At 35.6% G+C, this 9,071-nt stretch overlaps 1 long non-coding RNA gene across 1 annotated transcript; it reads left to right on the top strand.

Annotated features, from left to right (window-relative positions):
* The first annotated feature begins 813 nt into the window (after positions 1–813).
* LOC145718877 (uncharacterized) lies at positions 814–6,384 on the top strand. Its single transcript, XR_014142065.1, has 3 exons — positions 814–1,170; positions 4,193–4,360; positions 4,960–6,384. It is a non-coding gene; the product is annotated as an uncharacterized LOC145718877 (long non-coding RNA).
* Positions 6,385–9,071: the final 2,687 nt, after the last annotated feature.

The raw sequence follows: 9,071 nt of genomic DNA, 5'->3' as shown, positions 1-9,071 counted from the left end.
GAGGACGTTTTGGGCTTTGTGTCGCAAACGTGTTTTTGTTGTTGTTTTTTTACAACCCTTTAAAAATATAAAAACTATTGTACGTCGCAGGACCGTAGTTTATAGTTTGCTGATGCCTACTTTAAAAAGCCTTGAAGACCAAGTAGGTATAGGGGGCGAAGATCAAGAGGGCAGAGACAAAAGTGACATCAAGATTTTAAGTAGGCCAGGTGGGAGGACGCCGCAACACCAAAATATTAATCAACATGTATTGTGTGTTTACTTTGCAACAGGATACGGCGAAGCCCCTTGCATCTATCTTCTCACTGAGTTTTAACAATGGCCTTATGAACTGCTTACTATTATTAGAACCATTTTAGAGATGAAGAAGCTGAGGCCACAGAGATATCAAGCAAATGTCTATGGTCACCCAGCTAGTAAGTGAAAGAGCTCAGCTTAGGCGTGGGAGTGTGTTCTACCAACACCTACAGAAACACACACAAAGGCACACACAGGCGCACACACACACACACACGAAGATACCTGTATATTTTTAGACATGTCGCGACTGAGGTTCCAATATTTAAAATGAAATATATTTTCTAGAAAGTTCTGAAAGAGTAAAATTGATTTCTAAGATAATTTGTTTCTCTCTGTATCTCTCAGTTTGAAGACAGACTATAGGGATGTGCACAATTTGTGCAGACCTCCTGTTCTTTCATGCATATGAAAGGACTTCCCGTCTCCACTGACTTTCAAATTAGGCATTTTCATAGGACTTGCTTTGGCCAATGGAATATGACAGAGTAATATGCTCATTAAGAGCCAATGGGTAATTCACCATACCCTCTTTGCCCCTGCCGAAAGTGATCAAAGAAGCCCATGTTGACTTGTACCATCCATGATTCTTGAGTGAATACAAAGGACAGAACCTTTCTGATAACCACATCAGACATACTGTATAAATGACAATCAAAACTTGTTTTTTTAGACCACTGAGATTTTGAAGTTGCTTGCAACTACTACTACACAGTGTCAAGAATTGTACTGTATCTTGGCTGGATCAGAAATGCTTCCTCCTGAAAGAAATGGGTCAGACTGAATAATGTCTAAAGAACCTTTTGAGTCTTATAGTAACAACATGTAATTCTGTTAAAGCGGATTCAAAAAAACTATGTGACTGACTAAGAAGTAAGCGGACTTAAAAAATAAGGTTCCAAATTCCTATAACAGATAAAAAGGTTAGCTTAGATTTAAAGCTTGTGCAATGCTTGAATGTAGCCAAGGTTTGCAAACCCCTCCAAAATGGGGCTGAGTTTTGAGTTTCATAACGAAATCCAAAACCTTAGAAGAGAGTTTCATATTTCACCCTGAAAGTTTCATACAGCTTAAACTTTCATATCTTTTTCAGGTATCATACTACAAAAAGTTCCTAAAGATCTCTCTTAAATAAATAATGATTAAAGTACCATCTATTAAATTCAGTATGCTCTGCTGTTCTTTGTGTACAGAGATAATATCACTGACTCTTAGTTATGCATGCTCAGTTGATTTTTATTCTTGGTTGGTCCTGCATGATACTTTATTTCCCCTAATTTTTAAGTATTATGTAAGTATATTTTGAAAAATCTGGTGGGGTTGAGCAATGTAATCTGGGAACCATAAAGCTATCTCTGATGTATGAATCTCTTAATCTTGGCTCCATTAGCTCCATACCCTTAACTCAATGAGGTAACTTTTAGAAGAAGAAGAAAACAAAAACAACAACAAAAAAAACAAAACCCAGAACAACAGTATAATCCATGACCACCTCCACTGAAGTATCCATAAGGGCGTGTAATATAGAAAATCATAAAAATGGGCAAAATGAATTAATTTTTTAAAATTAAATAGGGTAACATTTGATGAGTGAGAATGTTACATTCAATGATTTACTTTAAAACAAGGGCAAAAAATTCCTTTTTTTGGATACCACCAAGGATAAAGCAGCTATTTGGTCAGTTGCCAAACCTATGCTTTGAGCCCCAATTTTTGTTGGAGTAAAGAACAACTCCAGTTAAAATATATCTCTACTCTAATGCAGAAGTTGTATTCTATGACAAGAGTACTAAATGGGAGCAAGAAAACCTACATTTTACTTTTTCATCTTTGATTTAACCCATGGCATAGGCTTGGAACATGGGAGGTACTGATTATTGCTTTCTAAAAGAATGGCCCTCAACAAGATTTTTGATCCTTCCTGGACCACAATTTTTATATCTGTGAAACAGATATAAAAGTGCATATCTCACACAATTATTATGACATTAAAGGAAATAAAGAACAAGAATGGGAAAGCTGTTTTATGGGGTAAAACAAAATACATACAATTGGATATCTTTATTACACAAAATCCTAAAATGACTAGCTCAGAACTATTATATCATTTTTGCTATTTTCATAACCAATATGATATTCTACAACAATTTTTCTATTATTATATGTATGTGGAGATGGAGGGCATAGGTTTTCTTCCTAAAAACCCAAATAAGTCCAGTTAGTCCAGCTTTTAATTCTAATGAGCTGTAATTATGGTCGATAGAGGATGGTCAAGACTGTTTAGATTAACTGACAGAAACTGAATACTTCCCAGCTTCGACAGCAGTTAGTTTGGCGTCAGATGACCAGTTCCAGCCAATGAGCTATGAACTAAAGAGCTGATTCTTATCATCTCCAGGCAAGCTCCTAAAACTGTAAGAACTTATTCTTTAATGCTTAAAGAATTCCAAGATTGAAGGAGACATATTCCCTGAATGTCTATGAGGTAAAGTGTCTGTAACCTCTCCCCACTTCTGGTACAATGCATTTGATTACGATGGCCACATTCACAGGGGATGAAAAGTTAGTATCAGGATAGTAATCATAATGTAACTTAACTCATTGCTTCCTTCATCCAGTGTCAATGTTCTTCAGTCACCTGATTACATGTAGGTATGCTTAGTGACATAGCACACTTACATTTTGGTGCAACCTCCTTATCTTGTTATAGATAGGTAACAAACAGTTCATCAACTAGCCACAGTCCAAGGCCATAAATTGAATAGGACTTGTGTAAGCTACCCCGACCAATAGCTCAGATCCCACAAAGTAGAGCTGGAACTTATAAGTGCAGGGTATGTGTTCTCTATACAAATGTCATGCTAAATGAGGTACATCAAACTGCTTCTAGATGTTTTTCCTAATAAGTGCCAGTTTATGCTTATTGTCTCAGACTAATTATTAATTATACCTCCTTTCACTCCCTAATTGTCCCATTTTATATGTTACATTATTGGGTCACCTTTACCTAAGAGCCTATTCTCTTTGCTATGTAGAATGAACACTTCAGGTAAGAAAACAAATGATAAATAATTTTTGTACATACTACTGGCTAGTATTTTTCATAAGAAACATTAGATGTGTGATTGAAACCAAGGAGGATCAGTGATTTATTTCTGCCATACTCAGTACCAGGGACACAAAAAGTGAAAAAAAAAAAAAAAAGAAGCTTTGGAATGGATATAACATCAATTTCATAGAAAAAATAAAGTGAAAAATGTTTATTTGTTTTAAAGTAATTCACTGGCCATTTTAATCAAATTGACTAAAATAAATTTCATTGCATTCATTCCAATGCACTTTTACACAATGGTCTTCATTTTTTCATATTATCATATGTGTTTGTGCATTGATTCTGAGTTTTCTATTTTAGTCACTATTAATAATCTTGAAGCTGTCAAATTCCCCTTGTTCAGCAACTTAAAATTTTCACAAATCCTATGTATGTTTAGGTTTGAATCATTTCAGAATTTTTAAGAGTATTAACAGTTGATCACTGGACTTAAGCATCTTGGGTTTGGCCGTTTCTCGTCATCTGAGTTATTGTACACAGCCTACTTAATATTTAATTAAATTATTTAAGATTTAGCTCCTCCATGAATAAAATAGGGATAGCCACACACACACACACACACACACACACACACACACACACACACGGGACCGCTGTGAGGATTAAGTAAAGTAGTATGTGTTAAGGTAATATATGAACTATATGGTGCATACAAAAATGAAACCGTATGTGAAATTTCATTACTAGATTTAAGGTTGCTTATTCCACATTTCTAAAGGAAGAGGTTAACTATTAGCAAAACAGCCCTGTAATCTGTCTGCCCTATCACTCATTTCTTTCCAGGGGAGAGACTGAGTTTTCTGATTTGTGAGTTTTAGATGTGGAACTGGATTCTGCCCCTTCCACCCTTCCTTCTTTTGGGAGCCAGCTGGCCTTCAGAGAACAAACCTCAAGGTCCACTTCATGCCCAGGATGACCAGTAGTTGTCCAGTGCTACTCGTGATTCTGATGGTAAATCTCCCTAAGTCTTGAATGCATTATGAGGCAGCCCACTTGGCTAACACAAATACATCATGATCTGCAATCACGTTAATCCATTAATGCTGTTATTTTGATTTTCATCTGCCACACACCATAGTTACCTCTTGAATGGGAAGGGAAAAGAACTGCTATTTATTGGTCCATGCAAACTCCAACAGAAATAAAATACTGTAGTAGAAAATGTAGGTGTCACACATTATATATGGGTACCATATTGTAGTTTCTAATTTATTTTGTAAATGTAAAATAATCCTAAACTTAATCCTTTGTATGTTGAACAAACATAATGCTTTCATGCAATTTTCTATTAAAATTTATGATGCCCCCAAATATATACTACACTGAATTAGACACCTTCATATAATTAATTTTAGATTGAATGTATCAGTTCAGAAAATACATAAAGAGGCAGTTATACTGATTTAATATGGCAACATGCTTTGACTAGCTTTCCAATATTAATACCACAATTAAAACTTAATCTCTTAATTATATACTGGCTTAGAATTTAGAAACACTTTCTCCCCCATGATCATTTGATCCTGTCATCTTGTCCTCCATTTGACCAGGTTGCCTGAGGTAAAAGGCTGCAGTCAAAAATCACTGTAATGAGACTAACTGGCTCATAGGAGAATCCAACTTGCCACATAAGCCTTCCTGGTGTTATGTGCTAACCACTGAGCTAAACGGTCAAGAGGGAGACCTCACCAGAAACCAAAATGGAATTCACACAAGAAGTACAGTGCCTTGTGGAGTTGAATTGTAGTCCACTTTCCCTGATGAGACAGCACATCTTATCTAAGTATTGCAGATGTTTCTCAAATGACCTAATAAATATTAGAATATCATCTAGGTAAATGAGGTAAATATGTCATTGGAATCTCGCAGCCTTCCATAATTAAATGCAACACACCAGCTACTTATTTTCTTTCTAGTGAGCTAAACTTGACTAGCTGGAATCAGCAACATATTCTGATAATATTCTTTCCTATGGAAACTGGGATCTGTTCACCTTGGCCGGGGTGGGAGTTTGAAGGGGGAAGGTGGTTACCTAATTAATATGATATAGCTTAATTAATTCTGCAGCCTTAGAGCATGGATGGGACCCCAGATTTCAAATGTAAGATATCAGAACAATCAGGCTAGAACTCTAGAGGGCATGACATTTCATACAACCTTCAGTTCTTTAAGCTGCATCCAAGCTCCTGGCATATTCAGGATTTAGAAAAGATAGTTCTTGTAATTTTTGTGGATTTAATGTAGTACAAATTTACGTACAAAGAGAGACTAAATAGGCACAGTTTTATTTCTGTTACTTTTTCAGTGGTATAGAATCAAAGGAAAACCAATTTGGCAAAAACATTAGGTTCTTCATTAAGTTCAGAAATGGGTTATCCAATTATATATACTTTTATATTATATATATTTTGTTTTTCTACATATATTTATAAGAATTGAGATGTAATTGACATATAATATTATATTAGTTTCTGTTGTACAAGATTTGATATTTGTATATGTAAAAAATGATCACCACAACAAACCTATTTTCATATTTATCTGTCCAATTTTACTCTCAATATCTGACGAACAGGGTTAAAGCATCAATCTTTGTATAAACAGCATTAAATATAGTGCCAAGTAGAGAGTAGGTACTCAACATATATTATGAAAGGAATGAAAGATCGGGCTTCTATATAATAATACAAAATCACTAATAAAATTAAAATATGACTATTCGCATTTACTCATTCTTTTTTATATGCCCACGAATCAAAATTTATATGTGTTACACTTAAAATTGAATTAGTTCAGCCTTTAAAGTCTACTGAAAAACCTGGGAAACATGGGGAATATATGCACTAGTATTTACTAATAAAACTGTTTCTTCCAATCCTGAAGTGGACAGATTTTCCTATAGGTGACCCATTCTCATCAGTTCTTAACATTGGTCGTTCTAACATTGGCCTAGTATCATCTCAACAGAATATGCACTGTTTGGGGAAAAAAATGAAGTCCAAGTGATACCCATTCATTCAGTATTCATTTGGGTGTTGTTTGCTTCTTTTCCCTCTGGACAGTGTTAAATAGCTGGAACAATTATTTTAGATAATACTAGACTAAGTTTCCTATGAGTCCTGCCTGTCTTAATCTTCTGTCCTTATATTTGTGCCTTTTGGCTCAACAATGTCAGAGAGAAACAAAAAGCAAGGGAGTGCATTTTCTCTTCTCCTGCTGCTGACCTGGTCGTCTGAAGGAAGAGCAAGGCACAAGGCCAAAGTGCATGGCTGTTTTCAAATATATGACCTGGATTCTTCTAGCATTGGCACAGATAGTCTGTGAGGACTCGTATGGATTCCCAACTGCCTACTTGAAGGGTGACCGATCAACTCCTTCATGTACTGTACTGAAACATGAGTTCTTCTCCTGTAAGACAAGGAGATAATTTTGGCACTAAGGTTGCCTTCTTTGCCTTTAAAGAATATTCTCCTAGGAAAAGCTCTGTTGGTAAAATCTGAGCAGAAAAGCTGTAACACCACCACCACCACAACAAAAAACCCCACAGAACAATCAAACTAACAAAAAACCTGCACTGAAACATGCCCTGGATGGCTCAGTCAGTTAAGCATCTGCCTTTGGCTCAGGTCATGATCCTGGGGTCCTGGGATCGAGTCCCGCATCTCCCTCTGCCTGCCGCCCCCCGCCCCCCGCTTGTGCTCTCAATCTCTCTCTCTCTCTCTCTGGCAAATAAATAAATAAAATCTTAAAAAATAATAAAGTTCTCTAAAAAAAACAAAAACAAAAAACAAAGAAACATGCCCTGGGAAAGACAGAATTGGAAAATCTACCAAAGAATACTCCCATAACCCTGCCATGTCACCCTATTTTATAGTGCAGCAAAATGATTTATGGTTTTTCAAAGTACTTTTCACCAACATTTGATGTCCAAATAAGCCTCCCTATATTAAAGACCTTCTTGTGGGAAGGTCTAACACATGCGGCACTTATATATTTGTGGCTAATGCCTTAGCTATTACTTGTTGAAATCCATCTCTTAAAATTAACGCAGAGAGGATGCTCATAGATGGAACCTCACTTGTTCTTCGAAACAAAACAAAACAAAAAAGCAAACACAAAAACAAACACCCAGCAGCAGCCCTTTAAAAAGCTGAGCAGACACTTCCTGCCAACTAATGAACAACATTGTACAACAGATTTATTCATACTACAGCTGTGATTTGATAACCAATTCTGTTTGGAATTTATTTGTGAAATGTCACACAATCCAAGATGTTTTAATTATGTTACATTTTATCCAAGACTGCTGATTATAAAACGAGTGATCAAGAATTAAATCAACTGAAGTCTAGAAAAGATGTAGAAAGACCGGAGTAGTACGGGTATATCAAACCTGGAATGCCTGAGCAGTGATTTCTGTTTGCGCTGAAATGAGAAGACCTCTGGCTCAAAAATATATATATTCTTCAGTTTTTAAAAGGACTGCAGTTTCTGGTTGATGCAGTTCTTCATAATAGTCACTTTACCATTACCACCATAAAGACTGTATTTCTAGACAATATTCTTTCATCCCTGAGGAATGAATTTGTGGACATATATTTTGTAGCATTAAATGATGCACATTTTAAGCCATCCTGACACTGTTTGATGTGGCAATGATGATATATTTGAAGATGGGTAGCATAGTGCATATCACCACCTTTTATTTAGCAGATTCACTTGAAAGTGTGTTGGCCTCCATGATTCCAAGACATTGTCATTTTAGCTTGATTGTACAGAAATTCCTTTACAGAGAGTAAGTAGTAAGTTTACTTTTAGTCTAAGCTATTCAAAGAGAGGTTTTTATTACACTTTTAGAATAGCTCTAATTTAATTTACCTATTAACAGAAGATGGAAATAGAAAAGAAGCTAAAAGGTAGGGAATTTCACATAATAAGATCAAATGTTTTGTAAAGCTCCACGTAATTATGGAGTCAAAGAAACATCAACAGAACTGACTTCGTGATAGCATTTCAGAAATTTCTATCTTTTTGCCAAGTAGAAAATCCAAAGAGAATATGACTTTGGCTTGTCAGATGTCTGAAAATATACTTCAAACATTAGTTATAGCCAACTCTTCTGCTGTTTCTCTTCTTCCATTCCAGGATAAAACTAGGAAAAACAAAACGTGGAAATGAGAAATACTTTCTATTTCCCTACCCAATCTAAAATATGGTTGATAAAATAAGCTTCATTTTTATGTAGCTATCCTTAACAACTAAAACAGCAAAAAATATCAGTTTGTCATAAAATGGGAAATGTACTTGATAACACAAGGTAATGGCAGATTATAGCAAAAATAAAACCTGAACTTTAAAAAAATTGAAAAAAGTGTTGTCATGAAGGAACTGACAGTGATGGAGTCAACAGGAAATCACTTAAAGAAAGTCTCATTGAAATTCTGGAAAATAACCAGCTTTACCGCAAGTTACAGGATGTAACAAATCTATCAGTAAGTATCTAATATGTATCATTAATCAAATAACTAGGAAATTGCTGGGGTAGCCACTCTGGAAAACAGTATGGAGGTTCCTCAAAAAGTTGAAAATAGAGCTACCATATGATCCAGCAATTGCACTACTGGGTATTTACCCCAAAGATACAAATGTAGGGATCCGAAGG

The sequence above is a fragment of the Leptonychotes weddellii genome, unplaced genomic scaffold, assembly GCF_054177405.1.
Source record: "Leptonychotes weddellii isolate Sample4059 unplaced genomic scaffold, ASM5417740v2 HiC_scaffold_2411, whole genome shotgun sequence".
Classification (NCBI taxonomy): domain Eukaryota; kingdom Metazoa; phylum Chordata; class Mammalia; order Carnivora; family Phocidae; genus Leptonychotes; species Leptonychotes weddellii.
Note: the sequence above shows the minus strand (reverse complement) of the source record. Positions and strands in the feature narration are given on the sequence as shown.